General features: G+C 40.9%; 1 protein-coding gene across 41 annotated transcripts in view; it reads left to right on the top strand.

The window, feature by feature from the left end:
* Nucleotides 1-26,826, top strand: part of PTPRD (protein tyrosine phosphatase receptor type D) — a 1,533,354-nt gene that overhangs the window by 916,364 nt on the left and 590,164 nt on the right. For all 41 annotated transcript variants that reach the window (XM_077344981.1, XM_077344985.1, XM_077344991.1 and 38 more), the window contains one exon: nt 6,523-6,562. The gene's annotated coding sequence lies outside the window, so the exon portion shown is untranslated. The remainder of the gene's footprint in view (nt 1-6,522; nt 6,563-26,826) is intronic.

The raw sequence follows: 26,826 nt of genomic DNA, 5'->3' as shown, positions 1-26,826 counted from the left end.
AATTAGCTTTACAGACTGTGTGCATAACTGGTTTCATCTTTACTCAGTGAACAGATTTTAAGGGAGTTTGACTGCATACTGATTGATGGAATCCCAAATAATAATTTCTCTTACCAAAGTCAAAACACCCTCACTCAGAACCCTTCTGTACCACCACAACATCTTGCAGTTTTCACAGCTTCATGATCATCAACATTCTTCCTCTCTCCCAACATAAACAAAATTGTTTCCAGACCCCAACAGCTGGCACTTGCTGGTTGAAGGAGTGAACAGTAAGACAATGTGTTCATAGGATTACCCAAAAGGCGGGGAGAGAGAATTTATGCAGAGTTTTATAAGCTTAGTGAGCCAGAAAATAGATTGGGGAGCATGGGGGATATAACGTGTCAGTCAAAGCTAAGTTTGCAGACATAAGCCTCCATGACAGAAGAGCAGCCATGGGCTTTTGCCACCTTGCAACTTCAATGTTTCCATGTGAGTTTGGATGGAACTTAGAGCAGGTGTTTCCAAGAGATGGTACTCTTCAGTAGCTTTTGCCATGTGCCTAGTGAGAGCATGACAGCAGCATGAGCAACTGAAGTGCACAAGCAATAACAGGCTACATCAGGATATACAGTTCTCTCATTAGCTACATGTACATTACAGCTCCTTCATGAAAACTATGGTTTTAGATCTGTGCAATTGTGTATACCTTCCCATTATTATGGAGAGCTTTGGTTGACAGCATAGTATTTGCAACTTACTAAATCCCTCTGCTGTAATATTTGTGTGTCTCAGAAATGTTATAAGCCCTTACTATATCATCTGAACGTACGTACGGTGAGTTCTGACTGAGACTACAATCATTTTCTTTTAATCTTACTACGTGGCAAAAAGCCTACCTACCAGCCCCTTTTGCCTCCATAATTTGATCTGGTGAGCTTTCTTTGACAGAGAATAAGACAGACAAGTTTTACAAGCAAAATGATAGTATGAAGCCTTGCAGTTAATGTCATGCAAATTTCCCCCATGGCAGCCACACTACCATTTGAAACTACTACCTTTGAAAGAATGCCTGTTATGATTGTGACACCAGGTAATTAAGGGAGTGCTCTGTTGCATTCAAAGGATCTATTATTTCACTTGAAGCATATTTTGGTTCCACTAGAGGAAATCTGTTTTGGAGAATAAAAAAAGATCAAGGAGAGATTAATGATGAAATGTAAGAGAAAACCATTTCCTCATCTTTGTCATATGAACTGTTAACAGACCAATAGCAACCAATGAATTAAAGCATGATCTTGCCAGTGAATCCATGCCCTGATCACATATATACTATAATGTGATCTATGTATGGAGGCTTTTGTAAACTCTCTGGAAACTTCAGCTCATCAAAAATGTGGTGGGCAGGTTATTGTCAAGGTTGTATATAGGGATTGTATCACCTCAGTGCTGAAAAAATATACACTGGCTTCCATTAGTTTCTGGAAGATTTCAAAGTACGGATTCTTAAACATAACTACCCTGAGTAGCTGAATGCCAGGGTACTTGAAGGAATGCCTTCTCCCATATTGTCCAGCCCAGCAAGCACCACCTTCAGAAGCAGCAACTAAAGGAAAGGCTTTTGCAGTACAGACAACTTGCCTATAGAATGCTCTCCCACTTAAGGCTTGCCTGGTGGCAGTGTTACTCTTTTTTAGCTGTCAGGTTAAAATGTTTCTATTTACTTAGACAGTTTATTAAAGAGCTAGTATTTTAAGCCCATTTGTATTGGGTGTTTTTGGCCTGGAAACTATGATGCTGCTCAATTACCCTCAAACCACACTGGAAGGCTTGTTCATGAACTGAGCCAGTTTGTGGCCCTGCAAACCCCATTGAAAGGGATTGCAGTCCTTTAAAACAGGGTTTGGAGAAAGCACAAAAAGCAGCTTGCTTCCCAACATTCAATATATTTAGATTTCTTGTGCAATCCCTTTAGGGTTTAAAGAGACTGCAATATACCATGGCAAGTACCTCTGTAAGGAGAGGCACCCCCCACTATGCAGCTTTTTAAAATTGTCATTTGCATTAACTTTAAACTTTAAAAGGACTGCAGAAGATAGCCCCAAAAGCAGCAGCCAACAGAAAGGGGGTGGGAGATCCCCCAGGAAGGAACCTCCCAACAATCTTTCTGCTGGCCACAGTGAAGCCCAGAAAACAGAAAGAAACAGAATATTGCCCAAAAAGGAACTTCCCTCTGACCTTTCTACTGACCATATCAAGCAGCCAGCAGAAAGGTGAGTGTGAAATGTCTTCCATTTAATCCCTACGTACTGTCCCCCTTGACTTTTTGCAAGGAACAAGAAGCAGGTCCATTTAAACCCGTTTTCCACTCTCATTATAAAGCTTCAAGGAGCAGAAAGTAGCAGTGGTTTGAAGGGCTTCCTGCTCCCTCAAAAAGCCACAGGGAGCTAAAAGCAGGATTTAAATGGCTCTGAGACTTTTCAACCACTCATCTGAGCAGCAGAGAGCTCCCAGCCCCTCAGCTTCTTCCGCTCTTCAGAAACCATCACAAGCCACCATGAATTGAGGCTAAATTCATGGCACTTAATCCTGGTTCTTCAGTTGATGAAATTTGGTTCACGGACCCTGATCAGGCCATAATTCATATCGAAATTTAGTTCATCAGCTGATTTGTGCCCTAATTTTTCCTGCTCTCATTCTTTGTTTTTAATGGTGAGTTTTAATTAACTTTTAATGCTTTCATAATTATTTATTTTGTAAACTGCTTTGGGCAGGTTTCCTGGAGAGGAAATAAAACATTTTCTAGATAAATAAGTAAAATTATTCAGTCATAAAAAAATTATGTTCCGAAGTGAAACAAAAATCCAGCCTTTTGCAAGGAAGTTGTCTCGGTTGCTTAAACAGCACCCCTCAAGACCATAATCATGGGGGATTATATGCAAACTCCTTGTCTCACTGAGAAGTCAAAAGTATGGAATGGATATCTGAATACAACCCATAATCATGGGTGTGCTATCCCATAGATCTCAGTGGAAAAACAAACCTTGGCAAATGGAAGAGCTGCCATTAACAGCTGTCTAGCAGGTTAGAGTTTTCTAAATGACCTTGCTCCACAGTGTGAAGAGAGACTCCTGCAATCTAACTGTCCACTCTCAGATTTAACAGTATCATTTTTCATTATTATATGAATGCACATCCCTACTTTGTAGACCAGGGAGTATGTATGACAAGGTTTTGTCCTATTTGACAGGAACAACTCCCTCTGTCAGGCTTACTCTTGCTACTGCCTGTCATAGACTCATACCGCTTCTGCATCAAATGCCTCCATCTTATCTTTGCCTTGTTTCACCTACCTGTCTTGCTTCTTTCCCAAAGCTTTGCCATTCCAAAAGCTCTCTGTGCCTCAGCAGAAGCTGGGTCACTCAGTCTATATAGCATGCCTTTCTTTTAGATGGTTAATGGTGGCAGAGAGAGGATCTGTACCATTGTTTCCTCCACAAAGTGTGGAGATTCTTCAGTAATTCTTGTAGCTTAGGAAACAGTAGCACTACCGTGGTTCTCATCTCACTGAATACCAGGATGGGAATACTAGGGGGCTTTTTGCACGGCTTCAAAATAGCACAATGGTTGCTAATTGAAAACGCTACTGATTTGGAATAACGCACGACGTCGTAGACAATCTGCAACACTCCTGAAACCGATCAGCAAAAAGCGCTTCGTTGTAGCGCTTTCAGGGGAATCCCAAAAAGTGGATTCACCCTCCGGAAAGTGCTACACTCTTGCAAACAATCTGCAACACTAGCGATAAAGACCTGTGCGTTAACATTGTTGCGGTTTCTTCAAAGTCCCTCCTCCTGAGCCTGTCCTCCAAACTTCCGGCGAAGCGATCGCCATTTTTTTTTCTCCGAGTGAGCGGGGATAAACGCACCAGCGAGCCTCTTTCTGTTTAGAGGCTTCCCTGGCTTCAGTCCTTCACCTTTAGTCACTAAGCACAAACCACATAAAAGCCCGTTTGCTGAAATAAAGTCCCTTTATTTTTTACACATTAATTCAGCCGAAAATCGGGCCCGTGAGCGGGGGGGGGATTTTTTTTTTTTATCACTCGAGGCAGCGTGGCAACGATCATACGATCAAACGACAGCTCACATTAGGCAGCTGGATGGGTCTCTCCATTGTAATGAATCTACACAGATTCGTTGCAATGGGTCTGTTTTTTTAAAAAAAAAAACTTGCTGTTTTTTGAAAAAAACCTTGCTGTTTGGGAGCATGCTAACGGCTGCCCATTGGCTGCTTGACGGCCAGGGGCGGGATGAGCTTGGCAATAGCGCTTCCTTTCTAGCGATTTCTGCCGAGACCGGAAGCCTGTGGGAAACGCTAAAAAACGCAACTGATTCCACTACAACGGCAGGTATGCATAACGACGAATTCCACTATTTTAAATGGCGATTTTTCATTCCGCAAACAATTTGCAACAAAGATCCCCGTGCGTAAAGGCCCTAGGATTTAGGTGGTGCAAATAGAATATCCTCATAACCAGGTAGAGTGGGGATATTGAGAGAAGGTTGTTTAGGACATTTAAATGGCTCATCACATGATATCACCTTTGGTCTGGCTTTTACAATCCTGAAGGCCAGGCAGAGTACATACATAAAGACATGCTGAGGCTGCAGTTCATGAGGTAAAAGATGAACAGGACCTGCTGCTTCCTTCTCATGAAGATCCAGGTTCAGCATGGTGGCAGCAAGACAATCCTGTGTAGCAAAAGATGTAGAGGTGTTGGAATGATAAACACATACAAAGAGCTGGTCCAGCCAACTCCAACTCCAATTCCAACTCCCAATCTCTCCAGAAGGTGTTCACCACTGCCAGGTGTTCAGGGGACATGTAGGGCACTAGTAGCGGTGCCTGGCAAAGGTGGAAAAATTCCTGGCAAGCTACCTTCTTGACCTGTGCCTCCATGGTTCGTGAGGCATCAATGTCCACTCCCAAATTTCTGCTCTGGGGCACGGATGTGAGTTGCATCCGTGGGTAACGTATTCCCTGATCTGCCCCCATGTGATCTCTTTTGTGACCTCTTGTTCTGGTTATTCTTTCTAAATAACTTGCTTGTATTCTGATAAGTTAATTTGATTATATGACTCATATTGAGTTAGGCACATTCTTTTGTTTTAGCAACTTTGTAAAGATAAAGGTATCCCCTGTGCAAGCACTGGGCCATGTCTGACCCTTGGGGTGACGCCCTCTAGCGTTTTCACGGCAGACTCAATATGAGGTGGTTTGCCAATGCTTTCCCCAGTCATTACCGTTTACCCCCCAGCAAGCTGGGTACTCATTTTACCGACCTCTAAAGGATGGAAGGCTTAGTCAACCTTGAGCTGGCTGCTGGGATTGAACTCCTAGCCTCATGGGCAGACAGCTTCAGACAGCATGCCACTGCCTTACAGAGTAAAAACAAAACAGGACTAGTGTGTGTGTTCTTCTGTATTTTGCATCTAACAAATGGTGCCATTTCCACATTTTTATACTTTGGGCAGGTGAATGCAGAATGTTTTCACCTTGCGACTGCCTCCAATTTTAGCAATGATGTATAAGCCAATGGATGTCATTTTGTCCATAGAATCAGCAAACCAAAATGGAATATCAAGTTGTAGAAATATTTAGCAACTTTTTATATCAGGCTTTTTCTAAGAAATAGTTTGCTTTACCAACAGTCTAATGTATTCCCTTTTAGCTTTGAATACAAATCTATTCTGGTTATTTCCCAGTACAAAATAACCTCTTAAACAGCTAGAAGGATTCCTTTTTAATGCTTAATTTTTTTTTCTATCCATACTGTAGAATAAGGCAGAAAATTGTGCTCCATAAGCAAAAACTAAATGAAAACTTTCGATGAGTATATCAAAACATGGAGTGTTTTCCTTAAATCTCAGTTAAACAGTGAAACTTGATCATCATAAATAAACATTGTTCCATATTCATCTTAAAATGGATACAGCAATGTGTTAAGAAATTTTGTTGCTGAGATGACACTTCTGACATTGATCAAACTATTGAAGTATAAGTGACAGTGGCTGTGTAGAAAGAGTAGAATTTGTAACTGTTGTGATAGCTGTGCCAAACTAGACTAGCTGGAGTCTCTGAGTTGGCTCCAGAGATGCATCTCAGTTTTGTATAGGAATCTCCATTTAACAATGTCATGGTCCCCCAATTCTGGTCAGGAGCACTGTAGCATGGTGGATCCCATATCAATGAAATGGTGCTAAGAAGCATTATTTGCCAATGTGTCCCCACAAAACAGTTCCTTGTTGGAAAAATGGCTCAGGGGGAAGGCAGGAGCTCCCCCCCCCCTTGTGATAGTCATGTTAAAAGGAATTTCCCAGTAGAACTCACTCTACAAAATGAAGTGTAGACTTAGAACAAACTTTGAAAGGAAATTTCATAACATAAGAAAGTATTATTTTTTCATGTATTTTATGGATTTTGTGGGATAAAATGTTCAACTAGATTCTGAATTATTTATTTGAATTATTCCTTTTTTAGGTGAGACATCTGGGCAACAGCAGAACTGAAAAATACCAAAGTAAGATTTTATGTCTGCTTTATTTTTATTTATTTTTTATTTCATACTGGAGTAAGGGATAGGGTAGGGAATAAACTTAATCCCAAAGTGGATTTTGTTAGGCAAACAGTAAAATTAGTTAGAATGAGAAGCTGAATGAATGAGAAGGAATCAATGTTGCATGTTACATTTTGACTTCCAACCTCGCCTCATTATGGTTATATCAGGAAGGAAAAAAAGACAGGAAATATTTATGTACCTCTAGAGTGTCCAGAACCCAAGAAACATGAGCTTTGACATGTCATGCTTTGCTAAATCCTTATTTATAAAATCTTTGGTATCTTAATAATTTATGCAAAGTATATATTGTTATCAAAGAAGAAGTGCATGGTTGTGTGTTTTATGTTGTGAACGCCATGGCTAGGGAGATAGGAAATGACATACAATAGAACTGGGTAGTAGAAATTTGGAGATATATGAGGAGCTGCAGTACAAAGGTATTCAAAGCATATTACCAGAGCTTGATGCAGAGTTGTTGAGGGTGACAATGAGGTGGTGCATATTTTCATCATGATGAACCTGTAGAATTGACAGGACTTGGTGACTGATTCAGTGGAGGTGACGTTCAGGGACATCTGAATATAATACATGTGTGGTTGATACCTAACATTTGTGGAATTCAGCCTAGGACAGAATGTGCAGAGAGAATAGAACAGGCTGAAAAATGGTCTTCCTGTTTATCACATGAAGAGCAAGAATTGAAAACATGTCAAAGGGCTATCAGTGCGACCTTCTGTACCTTTTACACATTTACTGGGCCCTTTTTCAATTGATGGCAGCATCTGGAGGGTCATTAACAGAAAGCGGTCTATGAAGCTTCTCCAGATAACCAAACCTAGTCCAGCACACAAGCCTTGAGACAAATATCATGTACGAATTTTCAAGTTATGTGTTTAATAACAAGGTTAAAATTCTTTGCAATGTTTCGATATATCCTTGAAGTTTAAAATACTGGGGGGAAACCATGACTAATTACTATGAAATCAGTTTTCAGTCATTTGTACTAGTAAGTATTCCACTGTTCCAAAACGATCTTAACATTTTTAAAAGCCTGTTAGGCCTTCCCTTGAAGATAGAATTATGCTGGACAACAAAAAAGGCTTTCCTTAGCCCGCTTTCAGTCATTTGCCATTTGTGTTTTTCTATCTCTCTACAGTTAAAGTGGAAAAGAGACTGTTTTGAGGGAGCTTCCTTAATTGAACACTGCAGGCAGCAAATCCTGATACAATGTGCTAGTTTGTTAGTAGAAGCAGTAAAATAATGAAATCTGCATTATAGACAAGAGTTCAGAAAGGGCCATAGACCTTTGAGAGCCAGCCACAATGCATTTAACCAGTAGTTGACATGACTTCATTTTGACTGATGGCTTTACGTCAATACACTTTAAAACAAGAATCTCCAATCCTCATAATCCTTGTTGAGATATAGATGAAAAAAATATCCTTGGAGGAACATGTGGACAGATTAAGAGAGGTAATTTTGACCTTTTAAAAATTTATTTCTGTGCTTGTTTCATTATGGAAGTTTGCACTCTAATCTGTCCTGCATATATAAGAGCTAAAGTTTTTAAGAAAGAAAGAAAAAATGTTGCATGAGCTTTTGTAAACACAGGGACAGAATATGAGCTTTACACAGAACCCACAGTTCATTGTTTATTTGAATTTTTAGGGGGCTTTAATATCAGTTCTTCTGTTCATTCTGCGCATATTAAATAATGCACTTTCAATGCACTTTAGAAGCAGATTTTCCTGTTCCACCCAGAAAAAAATCAGTTGCAAAAGTACATTAAAAGTGCATTATCCTATGTGTGTAGAATGAGCAATTTGAAAAGAATAGTATTTCTGTAGATTGATTATTGAGGGATTATGCAAGCACCATTGTCCACATTTTTACCGCTAATGAGAAATAACCTGTGTAAAGGCTGAACGGATATGCAACTTTTATCATGGGATTCAAGTACATATACTCTTTCCCCCCTGATGTCTCCCATCATATGTGTGAGATTCAGCAATGAAGTACATAATCTATTCTACAGAGAAGCTCTTGTTAAGGACTTTCTAAGAAGCTATAGCTATTGCATTAGGCCATCACAATCTGTGGATTTGCGATTCATGTTCTGCAGCCCAGCCATGAGATGTGGCTAGATCTAAGCACACGACCCCTCAATATCTTGGAAGGAACAGGAGTAGGCATGCTGGCTTCTACACAATTCCCTACTTCTTGGAATCATGTCTACATGGGAAGGAAATATGCATATTAGATGGGTTGTGTGACTCCTTCATGTCCAGCCAGACAACTTGTACTGTGCTCCCCAACTAATGTGTTTGTTGCCAGACCCTCTGCTGGAGGATGGGGTCCTTCACTGCCAGGCTCCACTACTCTGTCATCAATTAGCTGCCTGGCATGAAGAACTTAGCCCAGCTGATCCAGCTGATGTGCAGCAATGTATCTTCTTCACTGCCCATATGACCTGGAAGTGATATAATCACATCAGGGATGTTGGTGAAATGCTCTGATATCTGGGCAAAAAGTCCATGATGGAAGTTAGGTTTCCAGTTTAATATTTGTTCAAATATGAGAGCATCCCCCCTTATGTCCCTGATTTGATGATACCACTTCCAGGTCATGTGGGCAGTAATGTAGGCATATCATTGAATGTCAGCTGGGCCTTCTTCCTGCTTCTGTTGAGTACCCCCATCCCTTGCCAGTTGCCAGGAGTGAGCTGGCAACCCATCCAGATGACTCATGTTGAAGCAATACTGCAGCCAGGTCAGGTACCATTTACAACTTGCCCAGGCTTGGCCTTCCTCCACGGGGTTCTGGTGCCATTTCCAGTTTGGCTTCCCCGTCTGCCCCTGGAGGCAGCAGAATTTCTGCCTCCAGTATTTATGGATTTCACCTGTTCTGTTCTAAGAACAGAACTTCCATGAACAGTAAGAGTATAACTGTACTCTAGGTCAGGGATTCCCAACCAGGGCGTTGTGGCCTTTCCCCTTCTGCCTTAATGGTCTTGGCCACAAGCTATGGAACTAGCTGCTTCCAATGGTCTCCTTCCCCCCTCCCAAGGATGAGTGAATTATCTTATGGTGTAGAGCCTGCACACCTACTCCTGGCTTAAACTGTCTCCTGTCTCTCTTCTACTCAGTTCTCCTTGTTAAAATAGGTGGTGATGTCACTTCTGGTGATATGACACTTTCAGGTGGCATGGCAGGGAGGCATGGCCAACAAAATCACTTCCGGAGCTCCTTGAAACCTGAACAATTGCACAGTAAAAAAAAAAGTTGAATAAAGGCTGTTCTAGGTAATTACTAGACCCACACAAATTTTTTGCAGATGACAAATACAACTCCTATCTTTAAATGTGGGATAGTAGGTGAATTTCCTCCAGACTGGATTCTGGAGATTTTTGGTGGAGGGATCATGTGGGCATGACATTGGGCTCACTGTGGGTGGGTAGGTAGTTGTGAGTTCCTGCATGGTGCAGAGGGGTTGGTCTAGGTGACCCTGGAGATCCCTTCCAAATCAATGATTCTATGTCTGTGGTATATTGCTGAACAGATAATGTTTTGATTTTTAAACTATATTTCAGATTAGTATCAGATGAGTCAACCTTGTCTTTTTTTGTTTCTTCACTTACTGGCTGGCATTGTAGTTTTGCTCCCATTTATATATAGAACTGGATTTATCTTGCATCTGCTTCATCAAGTGCATTTTACTTTCTTTTCATCAAATTTATGTAAAACTTTTATTGGCAATCTTTCTTCCCATACACAGCTCAAGGCAGATTTGCACATATATCAAACACATAAAATAATATACATAAACTCTATTAAAAGCCAATAGATAAAATAACAATTTAAGACTGCTAATAAATTAATCAAATGAATTACTAAATAAAACCATCTTCAGCTGCCTCCTGATGAATAAAATTAGGTAGGCCAGATTCACCTTCCTAAGGAGGTTGTTTGATAATTGTGAGGCTACCACAAAAAACACCCTCTCTCAAGTACCCACCAAATGAGCTTCTTTGTTTGATGGCACAGACAGGAGGGCCTCTCTCTGTGATCTTAATTCCCAGGCAGGATATAAAAATGAATGTTACCCTCTTCTCAGTATAAAAAGAGTCTGTAATTAACTTATGATCCCGTCTTTTGCTTGCTTTCCAGGCTTGAGTTAGAAAGAAAAAAGCAGAGGCAAACATTAGAAGGTAGTTAAAAGGACTAATTGGCTGGTACATTGGGGGTGGGTTGCCATTTACTGGGAATGTTCAACAGAATCCCTATTTGATTAAACAATTCAGCAGACTTCCTGATATCATGACTGGCTTTTCCACATACACACACACATATATTGTTTTGAGACACTGACAGAGAGATCAGCTTACAGGGAATGTTAATATTAAAAACATTTGTAGCTTGCTCCTGAAATTCAATGGTGCAGTCCTATTCCTGGGAAACCAACTGCAAGCTTTCAGTCATTTTAATCAGAAAACTCCTGTAACATTTTTTGTTAAAATAAGTTCTAAAATGGTAAGAGCTTTCTCTTTCCTAAAACCCATTACTTTTTCCTAGCAGACTTACATCCATTTGCTTATTACTGTAAAGTGTACATTACTTAGGGGGAATTGGGATGCTGATTATGGAGATCAAAGGATGCTGAAATGATGAAAGCCAGACATTTTTTCATTGTGGGTCTGCCTAATGTTTAAGGGGAGGGGGAAACCATCACCCTTTAGATGACGTAGTTTTCTAATCATGCAGTCCTCAGCAGCTTTGCACCCTTCTCAATTTACTGAAGTCATTGGGCTTAAAAGGGTATAACTTTGTTTAGGATTGAACTGTAAGTATAGTTTAGGGGCTAGTACCTAGAAAGGCTCTTGATTTACAGAGGACATCGTTTCAGTTTTCTGCAGATGGCATGATCTAATTGCATACATTCTACAAAATGCAAGTGCTACTTATGATACATTTTTTCCCCATCTTGCTGCCCTTGATGAGCAATGAGTTCAGTCATTTGGTAAGAAGAAAAGCTCCAGGACTCACTTACGTACAATTGCTGAAATCCTGGCAGAATATGTGAGTTAACTCTGAAAGCTGCATAAGTAATATGTTTCCATTTTGCTGCCATCCTAATAATGACTCACTACTTTATGCAGGGTGCAGGTATTTGTCCTTGCCGTGGCAGTAATACCATCATTTCCAAAAGTGAATTTTCATGAAAGCCAACAAGGTTATAAAGACCGTCAATTATATAATCAGCTTCTCGCTTTCCCTTTTACAACAGCAAAAAAAGGATTCTCTTTCACAATCTGCCTGTAAGATATGAAGATTCAAATCTCCAGATTTTGCCAAGTAAACACATAGATCATAGGCTGCGTGGCTTTTAGTCCAATTAAGATACAAGAGGACCAGTTTTAACCAGAGAGGGCTTGTTATGGCTTGTACAATTCCACACTACCTAATTACATCTTTCTACAGTAGATTTTTAAAACCCAAAGACTTGGAGCAGCAGTTATTAATAGGAGAAAGTCTGCACAAAAAATAAACTTGGTAGTTTGGTATAACACAGCAAAGCATTAAGCCTATACATCTAACAACACCCTATGTAGGACTGCCCTTGAAAAGTGTTCAGCAACTTCAATTGGTGCAGTATGCTGGATCCAGAATGTGGCCTGAAGGGAATCATAGGGAACATATTACTCCAGTTTTGACCCATCTACACTGGTTCCCAGTCTGCTTCTGGGCACAATTCATGGTGCTGGCGTTGACCTTTAAAGCCCTATATGGCTTGAGCCTAGCATACCTGAAGGTTCACTTACTCCTAAAAGGCAGGAAGTAAAGAATAGGAATAAATGGGCAGTTCTCACAATGGGCAATTCTCACAGTAAATTAAGTTTAGCATAACATTTTAAATAAGGAAAGGAACAAATTGCAGAGAGAAATGTGATTTTCAAGGTGGCAGTGTCCCTCAACATGAGTGTCATATGCTAATAGGATAAACAAAATAAGTGAGGTTAAAATTATTTCCTTTTCTATTAGAAAATAACTTAATGGAAGGCTATGACATGTAGCTATTTGTGTAAAGATGTATTCAAAAACCTTGTCTGAGTGAGCTAATGTAAAAGCATATTGCCCTAGATGGCCTCAGAGAGTGAATTCCCTTGATGTTGCGGACCTTCATGAGGCATTTGCCCTTGTTGGTTTTAAAAAGCCCATTCTCTTGAAAAGGTTAAGAGATGACCTAAGAGTTCACTAAACACATGTCTTCATGTTGATAAGTAATGATACTGCAGTCATAAGTGTCTAGAGTTTGATGACTTTTGCAAAACCAAGTTACACTTAAAATATATCCACAATTTCATGTTATTTGTATTCACTGTGCAAGCAATCCTTCATAGGCCATGTTGTGCATCATATCCTCACCTAAAATCCACACTGTTGTGGTCCAAGGTTGCCCATGTACAAATGCATTGTGGCCAGAGGCCAGCATAGGAACAGGGAAACAAGGTGGGTGGGGAGACTGGTCATTTATTTATTTATTTAATTTTTACACCACTCTTCCCTCAGGGAGGATTGCAGCAAGTAGGGTAAAATCACAATCAAATCTAAATACATTTGTGACATTATAATACAATATACTGTTCAATCAAGGCTTGGGTTTGCTCAGTGTAACATTTTCCAGGTGTCACTGTCACATTCTCTTCAACAAATCATTTAACTATTTTGTTGCCCTGACCTGGATGGCCCAGGCAAGCCAGACCCTGTCAGATCTTGGAACCTATGCATTGCCAACCCTGGCTAGCATTTGGATGGAGTTCCTCCAAGGAATGCTAGGAGTCATGAAATGGAGGCAAGTAATGGCAAACCATCTCCAAACATCACTTGCCTAGCTTCCAGAAAATCTTTAGATCTTCTGGTTACACTACATACACCTTATGACAAATAATAATAAATAATCATTTGTTAATATTTTGTAAAAGAATACATTGTCCTGAGCTTGGATTGTATCCTGTAATCAAACCTTACTTTCTTTCATACTTCAGAGATATACTTGCTATCCAAATCTATAAGTTCATCTTTTACCACCATATTAATCTTTGAGTAAATATTGCAGTTCACGGACAGGGGTAGTTACACATGCAGAACACTTATTGCCCTTAAACAAACCATCTGCTAAATGAGCTTCCTAGACTCTTACATACATTTCTTGTCATAAAACCAAACCATGTTTCTCTGAGTTTAATGCCTATGCCATCTTTCTTTTAATAGGATGATTTGATCCTTTCACATTCCGATATATAATTTTTGCATGCTCCATTTCATTGTACCTTAGGAGGAAAAGAAAGTTCTGATACAAATGTTTTAAGAATTGAATGTAGAAAGACTGTACAACAATGAACAATATCTCTGAAAGGAAAGAAAAAGAGCATTAAAAGATGGCAGAATTATGATATCAACCTTAAGATTGTTGTTATTTCAAGTGATCACTGGGGCACAATCTCAGCGGCAACAAAATTTTATGGGAAATGTATGAAACTTCCTTTGTTCCACATGATTTAGTCTCTCTGAATCTAAGGGATCTTGTCTGCCTTGTAGATAGATTGTAGACCCAGGGGCATAGAGGAGAGTGCTTGTGAGAAGTGGTACAACAAATCACAGACAACTTCTTGGAATACAATTGCCACAGTTTTATTGAGTACATCACAGGAGCATTGGTGCAGCAAGGGGATGGATTCTGTATCAGGTGACCTGCCTACCACCTGAGGAATCCCACACTCTAGCCCAATTGCTAGGGGTAAAAACTGAGGAGTAGCAATTTCTGGATACCACGTGGAATGCTGGTGGAATACTTGGTGGTGTAACCCCTGCTGTTAGTCCCTGAACTGAGCATGCCATTGAATTGGTTCCATGCCTAGACTCCTTAATGCCCAAACCATGCAAAGCTGTGACAATAAAAATAGTAAACAAGACGATAACAAATTAAATACAAGGAGGGTGAACAGGAAATCTCTGTAAAATCCAAGATGACATCTCAGTGGCATACAGCTTTATAGAGGAGGAGTGGGCAAATAAAGCCCCATCTGATGCAAGCCCAGCACACAGGATGACCCCATTCCTGTACCGAATAATACAGCCAACCAGCCAGAAATCACATGGCTGCCTGCTACTCTCCCCAGCCCCAGAAAGCAAACATTCAGTGATGGGGAAAGTACTGGTTACAGCTTGTAGAGGAAATAAGCAAAAGATCCATTTTCAGCTAGCATTTTATTTTTCCCACCCAGCATAAAAAAGCAAAACTGAGTATGTGCCGTTGAGAGTTGTCCAATTGGGTTCAGTTAAGTGGAATATACTGCTAGCAGCTTATTCCTCAGTATCTGTCATAGCTGCCAACCTGTGATTGATATTTATATATTATTCAGACTACTATAATATAGTTTTCAAATGCTAGGATATCTAGGCATTTCCTCACAGAGGTCAGAATAGCGAGATGTCTTCTGCATGTAATTGTGCGATAGTATATTGCTCCTCTTTGCCCTTCACCATTGTCAAGGAAATCATATAAATCTAATTGGTAAGTCATTAAAAGTGGAAAACTGTGGGTCTATATGAGCCAAAAATATTCCTGAAAAATATCATACTGGTATTTTCCCCCTCCCCCAAATCCCAGATATATTTTGGGTAGATCTGAATAACCGTGGAAAGACTGGAGCACAATGTTCTCACTTCTCAGCTGTTCGTCAGGATTTCTACTGCAGTTTCTTTAAAGGGACTGCAGAAGCCAGCCCAAAGCTCAACTGAGCCAAATGGAAGCAGAACACTGGGAGAAGGGAGAGGGAGACAGGTGTGAGGGCAGGACATTAGAAGTGGAGATGGTGCTTCTTCACCTCCATACATTTCTTTGGCCGGTGGCCTGCTGGTTGTTCTCCTGTAGCTTGTGCTACATAGGTTGGGGAATCCACTTTATGCGATTCCCCAACTAGTGCTTTAAAATGGCGATTGTTGCTTTAGGTTTGCTGGCCTGACATGGGAGGTTGGTGACGTCATGCAAAACACCAAAATATAGTGTTTTCATAAGGTATGACGCTACATTAATAGTGTGCGGAAGAGGCCCAAAGAGCTACTTTAGCTTGGCTTAGAACTTTTCTGTACCCATTGAACATTTAACTTTTTCTCATAGAGCAGGTTGCTTGCCCTGTAAAAAATGACTTGAAATTTCCCTCAGCTTCCCACATCATTTTCCTTGTGATGTTGACAATGGCTGTTTGAGATACTCAGGTTCAATGCCTCTTGGGGTACAGCAAACCCAGAAAAGGAATGGCAGGGGTGTGAGCTTATTTTCTCTGGCAATGGTGTAGCATAAATTCTTCAATTTGATAGCACAAGGGACATGATGCAGACTCTTATGGAAACCTGAATCCCCAAATGGGAGAAAGCTGGCCAAAACCAAAAATCTGGAAACTTTTGTTGTACTATAGAAGTAGAACATGTCAGCTGCTCTGAACCATATAAATACAAGTGAGTAAAGAAAAATAAATTACAGGGTTGTTTTAATGATACATGGAGGCAATATGCACTTTTCAAATCACTTACATCCCAAATATGCTTAGATGATAGCCAGTCCTTATACTGTCCTTGTTCTCAACATCTATATGACATACAATTTGGTTAATTTGCCAAGTGTTAAGCTGATATAAACCAGCTCTGAACTGTTGCCTGAAATCCTGAAATCTTATCATTTCTTAAGGATAACAACCATGCTGGAGGTGCTGATAATATACAATTATTGTACAGCAAGACATAAAATTAGTTGAAGCTGTGAATCCAAGCAAGTTTTGGATTATTACCAGGGAGGTTTCATTAAGGCACTCATTAATGCACTATTCTGCTATCTGAACGTACTAAAACCTGTAAGGCAAGAGAGAGAGGCGGGGGGAATCTACAGAGTAATAGACACCAGCAATTAAGAGTGTGATAATCTCTTCTCTTACTGAGAGTGCTGTGTATCTTAATAACATGTTTGAATTTTGGGCTTATTGTTTTGCCTTAGCTGGGTACTCCTGTTGAACTCCTTTTCATTATAATCCCAGATTTTTCACCGACTAATGGACCCTAAAGATTAAGCCTGTGATTATTACACTGTATAATAATATATTTTAAAGGTGATTCAACAAATTATTTAAAGTTTCATTATTTCTCTGGGCACAGTCACTTTTATGCAGTCTTGCTTAGAATAATGTGAACAATTCTGAGGCTGGTCTCATATTCCGATCTTGGGGTTGTATTCCTGTTTTATAACACTGGCAAACATAATGGTATAGGTACAGTGTTCGGACAAAATATTCTTTAAAGCAGGGGTAGTCAACCTGTGGTCCTCCAGATATTAATGGACAACAATTCCCATGAGCCCCTGCTGGCAAATGCCGGCAGGGGCTCATGGGAATTGTAGTTCACGGACATCTGGAAGACCACAGGTTGACTACCCCTGCTTTAAAGTAACACCAGTAGAGGAAGTGGTAAACCTGTGACTGCCCTGCACTACTTCAGGATATGTGGGAAGGTTTAGTTCACCCAGCCTGGATAGCCCAGACAAGCCCAATCAGATCTCAGAAGCTAAGTAGGGGCAGCCCTGTATAGCACTTGGGAGGGCGACCCCCGAGGGATACCAGAGATGCATCACAGGGAGAGGCAATGGCAATCCACCTCTGAACATCTCTTTCCTGGCAGCCAGACAATTTTAGGATCTCCTGGCTATATTGCACACATGCCATATGAGAAATACATAAATAACAATGTGAACATCATTTTCTGTAAATAAAGTTATCTACATATAGATAACTAGCTTCAGGGGGGAAAGTTCCAGCCTAGCTTACATGCTAGTTTTGGGTGTGCAAGAAAGATTTTTTTAAATAAAAAAAATCAAATATTTCTGTCCTACTTTTATTCTCTTAGTGTCCAAGGGACTTTAAAACAGTATGTTAAATATACATTTTTATACAATATAACAGCCCACAAAGCTATATAATGTTCATTTTTATGGAACCGCATTTAGTGGCCAGGTATCCTCAGAACACCTGGCCACTGTGATCCATGCAATGGTCACTTCCAGATTAGACTACTGTAACTCGCTCTACACCGGCCTACCCTTGCCCTTGATCTGGAAGTTACAGCTGGTACAAAATGCAGCTGCGAGGGTCTTCACTGGGACAACTTGGAGGGGCCATATCCAGCCGGTGCTTCGTCAACTGCACTGGTTACCTGTTTGTTTCCGGGTCAGGTTCAAGGTACTGGTATTAACCTTTAAGGCCATATGTGGTCTGGGTCCTGCCTATCTGCGGGACTGCTTGCTTGCTTATGCCCCCCTGCAGGGGCCTTAGCTCTGCGGGTATGAATTTACTGGTTGTCCTGGGCCCCTGGGACATACGCCTGGCCTCGGCCTGGGCAAGGGCCAGGGCCAGGGCCTTTTTGGTCCTGGCCCCAACCTGGTGGAATGAGCTCCCGGAAGAGCTAAGGGCCATGCCGGAGTTACCAGCTTTCCTCAGGGCCTGCGAGACGGAGCTCTTCCACCAGGCATACAGTTGAGGCCAGGACAGAGTTCTGGGGGTGGGGGTTTTCCAACTGGTTCCCAAATTCATCTTGGCCCCAGCTCTCATTACATTAGATTAGATCTAGTGCCCCACCCTGAACAAGGAGGGATTACTAGAGATTATGGTTGCCATTGTGATTGTTATTTTAATACGGATTTTATTGGGGTTTTATTGTTTTAGAATTCTATGTGTAAACCGTCACGAGGCTACGGCAAGCGGCGGTATAGAAATCAAATAATAAATAATAAAATAAATAAGCTATGTGAACCCCACAGACAGAATAGCTCTGGCACAGGTTTAGCATTTCATTTGCTGTTTGCAAGAGCTAACCTACACATGACACTGGAGAGCAGGCTCGTCCACTAACTTAGCTAGAGATGGAGAAGATTGCCTTCCCATGGGATAGCACACTTAACCCATTTCCCTCCTGCCGTGTACCTGATTCAGTCATCCCTTTGCAAAACAAAAACACAAACACATCTCATTCATGGTTCATGAGGAGGAGTTAGAGGAGGGGATGTTGGCTTAGATGTTGGCTGTATGATAAATACAGCGGGCTCTAGGCACTCACCGTACCGTGTGTCCCTCTCGCCGCGTCAGGCCGCCCCCTCACAGCCCCGCTGCCCCAGCCACCCGACCAAGAGGACCGCCGCCGGGGGACACACGCTACGGTGAGTGCCTAGAGCCCGCTGTATTTATCATACAGCGGGCTATTTTACTAGTTTAATTCATAATTCTGGACCTCAGTGGTACAGAATCCATGGACTCTGCTTCTTTCTTTTCAGATTTTTAAAAAATCTAGTCTGAATCATAATCCATTTGCTGAAAAATATCCTATAAAGAGATTGATTCATTATTGGCTAGTGCTTTATTGCATCTTGTGTTATTTTAGAAACAATTAGCCGCAAAAATGTAGTCATAATTCCATTTGGAAAGTTGGCAGGTTATAAAAACACGGTGTTTAATTAAGTAAAAGAGAGTCATTTAAAATGATTTTGTCTCCTGTAGAATATTAGTTGTGTTCAGCAAGCTGCTTGTTTTAGACGTAGAGATATGTCTCAACTGACCAGTCAATTTGCCTTCATGGATTTGACTGCTGCTACCGTGGGTAGAACAAAGAGATCAAAATATCTGCCTCCTACATCAGTTATGGCACAACTGGATCCCAGTGCAACTGAGTAAATTTAGCTAAGATATTCATATGGTCAGAAGAGCAGTATGATTGAGGTAGCATGCATATCTTAAATGAGGTTCTTTGTATGGAGCATTCCCTGTAGCCCTTGAATGCCTCCAGTCAAGGTGTACATTCCCATCTATGTCTTGACACAAATGGAAATATGTATCTTAGTGAGTTTTGGATGATTGAATTTCCTTCTATGCCTCATCTGCCATGCATAATTCTTTGGCTGTATGTTCATGCCTCTGCATTAGAGGGAATTACAAATTAAAAATGTTTTAACAGTATTTATGCCAATTAGGAATAGGGCTGAGATGGATGGATATTACAGATGTAAAATGTGTTCTCAAAACTGTAGGACAGAATGTGAATTTGCATAGCTTTCTTCTCCTGCTATTATGGCAAACAAAATTAGTAAGGGGGTTTATTTGCTAGTTCTCTCCATAATGCAGTGGTTCTCAACCTTACTAATGCTGTGACCCTTTAATATAGATCCTCATGTTGGGGTGACCCCCAACCATAAAATTATGCAAGTGTTCCTTCACAGAAATTAAACCAAAAGTGACCAATGGCGCAAAGATCCATTGTTCATGATTGTATATGAATTGTTCCCCCACCCCAGGTTTCTCAGTTCAGTTCTCCCTCTTTTCCCACCATGCCGATCTCGCAACAACAGTGGTGCCCCCCCCCCCCGGCAAAGCTGTTCACCCTTCCGCAACCCCTGTGAAGGGGTCACTCAACCCACAAAGGGGTCCCAACCCCCAGGTTTAGAACCACTGCCCTAATGTAACCTTTAAGGGTATTCATGAAAAACAGACACACATCTAAGGTTTTGGAGGTAGCAACAATCCTCCTACCAGTCTGTTCTTCCTACTCACACAGCCTCTTGGCCATGCTGAAGATATATAGATGACAAAAAAAAAACATATTTAATGAGCAGCCTTGTACTAATGGTGCCCCTTACTCTGGACAAGTGTTTTATGTGGAGCCTGCCAGCAGTTACCCCATCTATCCCACTCTGACCTTGCCACTGTGATCCATGCAATGGTCACCTCCAGATTAGACTACTGTAGTTTGTTTTATTTATGGCTGCCTTTGAAGATGATTCAGAAGTTTCAGGTTGTCCAGAATGCAGCTGCTGGATTGCTAACTGGGTCATCCTGGGCTGATTCTGCACTTACTTTGTTTATTCCATTGCGGATCCTGCTGAATCCAGATCAATTTGAACTTGGTCTTCCTCTCCCCTCCCCCCATTGAACCAGAAAAGTGTTCTGCACATGCTTAGGGAGGCTCAGAAGGGAAGGGGGGAGTCAAGTGCAGCAGGAGCCTCTTTCTTTCTTTTCTTGAAGTGGGGGAGCAGAAGAGGGAGGAAAAAAAAACATGAGGCAGATCTCTACCCACAGAAGTTAGGGCTTCTAGAGCTTAAGTTGAGAGAAAATTAGGGCTTCCCCTTTAAAAAAAGCTTACAGCCTTGGCCAATCAGGGATTCTCTACCATGGAGATTCGGCAACAAATGAGAAGCAGCTGGAGATCCACATGGTTTCTCATGCTTTCTCAATCCGATTCTGAAAATATTGAGGTTATTTCCACTCCTAAATATTGCAGGATAAAGGTAGTATCACTCCGGATCAATCATGCTTGTTGCAGAGGGAAATTTTAAATAGGGCAAAATCAAAATGGAAATTGCATTCAGTGGAGATGGCAGGGACTGAATTGACCTGGGATTAGAATAAAAGCTCCGTGCAGACTCCACCCTGGTCTGCACATATAACACTGATACTTATATAGCTGTATTCACTTCTGGTCATCTTCTGGTGCTAATTCATTTCATAGCCTTTATTACGGTGCTAGACCAGTAATCAAATTACAATGTGCATAAAGTATTAATTGGTAATTAAAATAGTATAAAATTTAAAACATTCCAGCTAAAAGAATCAAGAAAATTACATTTTAAAATTCACAAACATTATCTCAAACAATTGAGACTATCTCTATCTCTTTCTAAGTTGCTCCAAATTCACCCAGCTCTTCCTTGCTTTGATTGCCGTCCATGCAAATCTGGCAACAACAGAAGTTATTTCAGGGCATTTATCTGACAGTATGTCAATAATCGCCTCCGAGTTGGACCTATTCTGTGGGGATGGCAAAGTAAGTTCTCTCCTGATTTGCTCATATAACCTACATTGGAGTAATATGTGTTCTGATGTCTCAATATTTCCATCTTGACAGATGCATACATAAGATAGGTATTTTTTTTTAATAAGCCTTCCCTAAAAGCGGATGGAAGCATGTTATATCGGAGAAGTGTAAATTATCTCCTATGGTCTGGGATAACTAGATTAGATAAGTAAGGCCTCAAATTATTAAGTGGAGGCATTGGGAAAAGTGGATTTTTTACTTTATGGAAGTCTTGTTGGTGGTGAATATTCAAGACCCTTTGTTTTATTATCACCTTTGCTCAATTGAAACCAAGAGACAGTATTAACTGTTTCGATAGACCTTATCAGCAGAGTCTTTTCTTAAGAATGGATAACCAGGGTACCACCAATGAATCAGACATCATTAGATGGAGCAAACTCTTTGTGGAAAAAAAGCAGTTTTAACCAGTACATGGACGTACATGTCCATATTCTGGTCTGGACAGTATACATTCCTGTTTCAACCTGGATTGCAGCATTGGAAATGCTGGTTGGTACCTAGAGCAGGGATCTTAAAAATTTAGCCTGTGTCTTTTCTACGTTGGAAATATTGGTGTTTATACACAATGGTGCCCCATACATCATCTGTGCTAGAGGTTTTGCCTTAAACAGCCTAAGGGCTGTGGGAACATCATGCCTACCCTGGTGCCAATTCAAAGTAATGTTTGTGGCCTATAAAACTACATGGTTAGGTACTGTCTTAACTGAATGATTGCCTCTCCCAGTATGACCCCCCTTGCCTCCTTAGATCATAATTGTGGGGCCTTTTACAGGTGCCTGACCCATGAACTGACTGCCTGTCTACCACCAGGGCTAGAGTATTTCTGGTGGCTCACCCCCCACCCCTCACCAGCTTCCAGCATTCAATAGGACATGCAAAGTCACATTGTTTCTGGCAGCCTTTGGGTAACATTACAAACTGGGGTGGTGGTGTCTTTTTTGATATTCTACTTTTCTCTAACTTAAGGAGTGTCAAAGCAGCTTACAATCACCTTACGCTTCCTGTCCCCACAATAAACACCTTTTGAACTGGTTGGGCTGAGAGAGTTCTGAGAGAACTATGACTGGTCCCAGATCACCCAGCAGGTTGCATAAGGAGGAGGGGGGATTAAATCCAGTTATCCAGATCACAGTCTACCACTCTTAACCATGTTGGTCTGTTCAATTGATGTTTAATTGGATTTATTGTTTCATATGTATTTATTTATATTATATTTATCATATTTAAAATGTTATAAGCCATCTGAAGTCTCCTGTGGGAATGTGGTATAAATAAAGAAAACAAAATCTGGCAACTGGCATCAGACTTCCTCCCAAACTGCTTTTCATGCCTGCATCTTTTCTGACCTTCTGTCAGTGTCGGTTAGGGCAGCAGCAGCAGCCCATGGACAGGGACGGTCCAAACACTAGGCAGCCCTAGGTGCACCAAAGATGGAGGGGTGTCAACCAAACCAAGCACCCTCCCACATGGCTGCCCCCAACCTACTCACGGTATTGTGGTCTGCCCTGGGAGGTATCCCAATAACAGTGTGAGGCCGGCTACAGGCCTGCTCCAGCATTTCCTCCATCTGTTGGAGACAGGATGGGGACAGGCCTAGCCCTCCATCTTCTTCTCCATGCATCACCTGCTTGGGGGGGAAGGCTATGCTCTGCGAGGCAAGAAGGACTGCTGTGCCCCACTACTGAGCCTCACCCCCCCACTAGGGTACGAGGTGGCAAGCAGTGGCTTCTTGTTGTACCCTGCAATGATGTGGATTGGTGGCTTCGGGTCCCTAGCCTAGGGTGACTAAAATCTTAGGATGAGCCCTGCTCCTTGAGTGCTTCAGGATGTTCTCCATTTCTACCACTGAATGGCGCAGACTGGGGAAAGACTTGCAGGGTCCATTACAAATTGTCAGGCAGCAGCAATGAAGCAGATACCAGGACTACTCCATCTGCATTATATGGACTCATGACTGCCTAGTTGTAAGTGATGTAACTTCTGGTCCACATTAGGCAGGCTAATTTGTTCACATTTGTGCACGTGTCTGGGAAAGTGACAACAGGCTTAATGCCTCTGTTGCCACATGTTGATGCTCTCTGGTTATGATTTGATTTCCCCCCCCACACAGTGGGAGTCAGAGGTATAAACTAACTGTTGCCCAGTAAACCATCCTGCTGCAAACTTCTGCAGTACTATGAGAGCTTAAGGCATATAGTTGGTAACTGCCCCATGGCATATTGTTAGAATACTAGTTATTGTGAATGCATGCATGCATGCGCATTATATTAATTTTAGTTTCCCTAAATTTTCTACTTTTCTTCTTATTCCACGATGGATATTCACACCTGTTTTTAAAGGCAAGGTAGCATAATTTTTGTTCTAAAGACAGTCATTAGTCCACTGTTGACAGAAAAGAGACCAGAATGCAATAAGGAAGCACAAATACAGGAAATACAACTGAGTCATGCTGCTTGACCTTTGACATAAAATGAAGTTTAGTAGGGGCAAATGTAAAGCTCTGCATTTAGGTCGGAAAAACCATATACACCAATATAGGATGGGGGAGACTTGTCTTGGCAGTTGTATGTGTGAAAAGGATCTAGGAGTCTTAGTAGACCATACAGTGAACATGAGTCAGTGGTGTGACTCAATGGCTAAAAAGGCAAATGGGATTTGGGGCTGTATCAAGCAGAGTATCTTGTCTAGATCATGGGAGGTAATGGTACCGCTTTACTCTGCTCTGGTTCGGCCTCACTTGGAGTACTGTGTTCAGTTTTGGGCACCGCAGTTGAAGAGAGATGTAGACAAACTGGAGCATGTCCAGAGGATGGCAACAAAGATGGTGAGGGGTTTGGAGACCAAAATGTATGAGGAAAGCTTGGGGGAGTTTGGTGTTTTTAGCCTCAAGAGATGACTGAGAGGGGATCTGATAACTATAAAGTATTTAAAAGGCTGCCATGTACAGGATGGAGCAGAGTTGTTCTCTGTTGCCCCAGAGGGGCAGACCAGATCCAATGGGATGAAATTAATTCAAAAGAAATTTCGTCTAAACATTAAAACATCTAAAACATTAAACGTCTAAAACATTCATTTTAAACATTAAAAATTACTGACAGCGGTTTCTCAGTGGAACAGACTTCCTCAGGAGGTGGTAGGTTCTCCATCTTTGGAAATTTTTAAACAAAGGCTAGATAGCCATCTGATGGAGAGGCTGATTCTGTGAAGGTTCAAAGGGGTGGCAGATTACAGTGAATGCGCAATAAGGTTGTGAGTGTCCTGCATTCTGCAGAGGATTGGACTAGATGACCCAGGATGTCCCTTCCAACTCTATGATTCTATAATAATGCTTGAATCCAAACAAGGAGGATGCACTTATCCATTTAGAGAACACCATTCATTTGGCATTAATGATTATGTGGGTATGATTTGCATCTCCTTTATTTGTACAAAACACTCAGCTCCAAAATATGTTTGTTTTCCATGAAAAAGTAAAGTCTCTTAATGTATCTCAGCTCTCTCTCTTACTCTCTAGAAAACCAGGATCTTGCCTATTTTATATAATATTCCTTTTAGCTTATCTAAAATGCATGAAATGAAGAGCTAACAATAGTAGATAATAGCCATACTATTCTGTGACTTACTTCCTGAAAGTTCACCTTATAGTACCAGACAAAATGTGTAAGTGATATTTCACTTTTAAAAGCTGTTAAAAGAGAAGACCAAGAGCACAAAGCCCAATCTTCTGCAGAAACTTTTCATAGTTAGAGACTTGCCCAAAACAGTTTCAATATGTTTTGATAGTTGACTGGAGCTGACCATTTGCTTATAACCATTTGCTTAGATGGTGATTTATATTGTCCCGCAATAGGATTTACATCTCTCTTTTTTCCCCAAGTTTCTGACCAGGCATGGAAGTGTCGGAACATGATTCAGATGCTATTTATAAACCGTTAACAACATGGAAGCCAGTTCTCTCTGGCTTCATTCCCTCGGATTTGCTGTAACATTTAAAGCTGAAGCACCATGCAATCAAGGACAGTCATGCAGATCCCTTCTACTATCATCTTCAATGACAACGAGCAATGTTGCAGAGAAATGATATGCAGGATTGGCCCAAGCTGCATGGTGCCATGCCTTTAGACACTATGGAAGTGTTGTGGGATAATTATAATGAAAAATTACTCTTATGGCACTGCTAGAATGGACAAGGGCAAAAGCACATGATGAGCTTTCCAAGCTATTTGCACACAGATATAAGCTACTATTTCCAGATGATGGCATTATCTGACAACAGTAAGTTGTGCAAAATTAAAGTACAATATAGAATTACTAAACTCAAACTGAGTATTCAATGTGGGAGATATAAAGCTTAAGCCAATGTAAAGCAACTTGCATTTCTGTTACGTGCCTAGAAGACAGAAATTCAGGAAAGTAAAAGACATGTGGGACTTAACTGTACTGGAAATTGTAACTGATGAAATAAGGAAGCTAACCCTCCTCGGTCACAAGATGTGGGTGTTTCTTAGGGTCGAATATATTAAGTAACCCTACTTTGTGGCAGGACAGTTGAATAAATACATTAGGCAACCAGAGTCCTTTCCTCTGCCATCTCTAGGATTTACCCTGCTGAAAAAGAATGGAGAATACCTAAAGACCATTGAATTTGATTAAGGCACAAAGAATTTAATTATTCAATTCATTAATTTATTTAAACAACCTTGGAAATGTTTTAGCATAGGGCTTGTTGCCTTCCTAAACACTTTGAAGATGGAGTTAGGAATGCATCGTAAATGTCAAAGGCTTCTCGATTTTTCAAGACTCACACTAAGGTGCACAGTAATTTTAATTGTATAAGACTAATTTCAATTATTACTAGTTCTGCCATGGAGATTTTGTTAGCTTCAATTTGATTGTTCCAGGTCACGGTTGTTATGGATAGAAGCTTTGATGTAGGTGTTGAAATGCCTTGTCAAAATAGCTCCTTACTGTGGATATTCTGATCGAAGTCTTACAGTCATAGATCTTTGATGAAACAGGCTATCCCTAGGGAAAGGCATGGAAAAGAAAGATGATTTCTATAAAATTGCTTTCATCAATGTTTTCGGCCTCTTCTTTTTTTACCAGGAGATAAAGCTCACTGAGACTTTAGTGGAATCTTGTATTAGAGAATCTGAATCTGTCTGTTTGATATAATCTATTTGTCTTCACATGAAAACAGCCAAACCTATAGAAAGGAACTATTGGGGGGCATGGCTTGAACACTGACCAATTCACTAGCCAAGT

Source organism: Paroedura picta, chromosome 7 (genome assembly GCF_049243985.1).
Source record: "Paroedura picta isolate Pp20150507F chromosome 7, Ppicta_v3.0, whole genome shotgun sequence".
Classification (NCBI taxonomy): Eukaryota; Metazoa; Chordata; class Lepidosauria; order Squamata; family Gekkonidae; genus Paroedura; species Paroedura picta.
Note: the sequence above shows the minus strand (reverse complement) of the source record. Positions and strands in the feature narration are given on the sequence as shown.